General features: G+C 41.8%; 1 long non-coding RNA gene across 1 annotated transcript; it reads right to left on the minus strand.

The window, feature by feature from the left end:
• Positions 1-281: 281 nt before the first annotated feature.
• Positions 282-2195, minus strand: LOC139984741 (uncharacterized). The gene is made up of 2 exons (XR_011799171.1): positions 1369-2195; positions 282-630 (listed from the first exon to the last, which is right to left on the minus strand). It is a non-coding gene; the product is annotated as an uncharacterized lncRNA (long non-coding RNA).
• Between the last annotated feature and the right edge of the window lie 794 nt (positions 2196-2989).

Raw genomic sequence — 2989 nt, forward strand, 5'->3', positions numbered from 1 at the left:
TAACGTTACATTATTCTACGTTGTATATGGTACAAAAAGTTCAAAGAAGTCAAACGAGATGGACTTCGATATGCAGTCTTTACGCTGTTGATCAATGACTGTTTTTATGTGATGTTTTAATGTACGTATCATAACCACCGTGGGCAAATAGATGTCTTTTGTGAGCTATACATCCGGCGTTATCCGGTACCAATGTATCTCTATGGGAGCTCCAATAAACTGTTTGCCACGGGCCTCCCACAAGCTTAATCCTGCACATCAAACAATGACCATTTTCACCATTTGGAGGGGGGTCATACCTTCATTGTTATTGTTCAGCCTAATTAACAGCCCAAGTTGGGGCGTCAGTCGGTACGCATTTTAAAGATACGTCTCCTTTCCTAACGGTGGGTATCCTTTTTTCTGGACTTTTCGCTAAGGAGAACGTCCTTATAAGAATGAGTCCAGCCTCATTTTGTTCAGTCTTTCCGACTCCCAAGTGAACTCCTGCACTACGGTACCCTAGCTCGTTCGCTCTCCATGTCAGATTCCTCGGATGACATATACTTAGTTGACATCACTGTACAGTCTGTCTTTTCTCTCCTCTGACCAGTCTATGTTCTTCATTGCGCTCAATCTACACTGAAGTTTCTGCAAACAAAGACACAAGAATAAGTATGAATTAGACATATATAAAGATCAGTTGTCATATAGTTTACTTTGTCGAAAAATATACTAGCTCCAACTGTCAATATCTCCAGCCCCCCCCAGTGAAAATGTGGAGGCGCGGAAGTATCATTCCGCCCCCCCCCCCTCCCGCTTCGCAAGTCAGAAAAACCCCTTTTTCATTTCCAAATGAGAAAAAAAATCTCATTTGGAGCACCAAATTGCATCTAAGGCCAGGTGAAAATACAAAATTAAGTTTACAAAATGGGGTGGGTGTTGAAGTGTGCTTTATTGCACCAAATTGCATCTGAGGCCACCTGGAAATGCAAAAACTCCCCTTAGACCCCTCCCCCGGGCCGGCCATCAGTCTTCAACCCCCTACTCAAATGTACCTTCCTACGCCACTGTATGTTTCAACGGTTTACAAAGCAGATTTGTTTATGGGTTGGGGGAGGTAGGGGGTACGTGGTCGGGTGACGTTCACCATCACAAGGTTAGAACGTGAATGTATCAATAACAGTATACCCTGGCAAATTGTGCATGAAACATTTTACAGATATCTAAAAGGAGATTATTATATTATTTCTCTCACTGTCATATTTTAACTCTTTAAATTTATCGTTTTTAAAGGAGCGAATGCCTGTACAGGTCTAGGGTTTATATAACGGTGACTTTTAGTGATTGAAAAATTACATTAATAAGTCTTGGCCTAGTGTTACGTACCGAACAATCCAGTAGCACAGAGAACTTCGTTTTCGTTTTTTTTTTCTCGAAAGAAGTTGTTCCTTCTCAGCCAGTAGTGCTCGGAGTGCCTTTAATTCTTCCTTCAAATGTTTGCACCAAGCTTTCTGTCACAACATGTGCATACTGCCGCGGTAGTTCCAACTGTCGCTGCTTCTAAATGTTTTTTTCTTTTTCCAATACACGTATGACATTTTCCTGCGGAACATCATTAAAAACCAGCGACGGATCGAATTGAAAGTGTACTTTTATAAACTGGCAACCTTGCTTCCACGGAGCTTTCTGTTACTTCTGCAATAAACCACGAAAGCCGGAATCGTCCATTTTGAATGCTCTTTGCAATGTAGAACTCGATTGAGGATCAAGTGCGGTGTGAATCAAACCAACGTGTTGCTACTTGTGATACCGCCTTTTACTGATTTCAAATTGCCCGCTTTCTAGTAAGCCCAGGCTGTGACGTAATTAACTATACTGACTACGTTATTGTTACTAACCAACTGGAGTAGCCAACCAGTGACCTGCAAAGTGACAGACAGTAAACTTTATCATTGTGATGTGACCGGAAATTTCACTTGCTTATCTGGAAATGGTATTTATAGTAAGTGAGCAGTATACTTTACTGTTTCGTACATATATTGCGGTGGGTATTTGTGCGTTTCATCGCTTTACGTGCATGATATAGGCCTTGAATATACTTCTTCGAATATCACTTGACGGCATATTGAGAGAAATCGGCAGAGCAAAAAACGGACTGTTGAAATCTATCTCGACTAATCTATGAAAAAGGATATTGACAATGGGAATCGTAAGAGGAGCATTTAAAACGGGGGGAGGGAAGGGGGAGGGGAGGGGCAGGGGGCATGTGGTAGGAGGTTGGAAAAAGTTTCGCACAAAATTTAAGCAAAAATTACCTAAATCTCAAATATGGATTTGCGCCGCTATGACCGACAAAGTTTAGCCGAGGTTTTTTGAAGCCTGACACTGAGTACCGATTGTTCGATATCCCAGTTCCGAGGCTTGTGCCCCCCCCCACCCACCCACCTGTCCCCGTTTTTAAATAAATGCCCTAAATAGCAATTCTGGACCCGACCATTTCTAAAGCCGCAAAACGGCATCACCAAAGAACCGGCTAATTATATTTTAATTTCTATCTCAGGACTAAACTCGGAGGGGGTACATATAGTTGGATAGAAGGAGACATCCACAGATATCCAAAATATGACTCATTTGTAATATTAGATGAATTCTACGACCATTCTGGATCAGTTTAGGGGAAAATGTTGTATCCATGAGATGTCAATGTGTTCCTCGATCACCTAACTTTCCAATTAAAATTAACGGATTACATTCTATAACAAAGGCATATGCAATTAAACAGGTTCATAATAAAATTAAGAACGATTCTTTGCATTAACAGTTAAGTTTACCACACATTGGGGAACCTGACGGGGGGGGGGGGGCGAGTGGGTGGGGTGAACCACATGGCTGCATTGGGTCCCCAATATAGCGTTAAAGGAGGTCTAATATAAGTACCCTAATTATTGTAAATGCTCATTTAAACGTCGCGGGTTCTCGGAAGCTAACTTGGCGAAAACAGCAAAGG

The sequence above is a fragment of the Apostichopus japonicus genome, chromosome 17, assembly GCF_037975245.1.
Source record: "Apostichopus japonicus isolate 1M-3 chromosome 17, ASM3797524v1, whole genome shotgun sequence".
NCBI lineage: Eukaryota > Metazoa > Echinodermata > Holothuroidea > Aspidochirotida > Stichopodidae > Apostichopus > Apostichopus japonicus.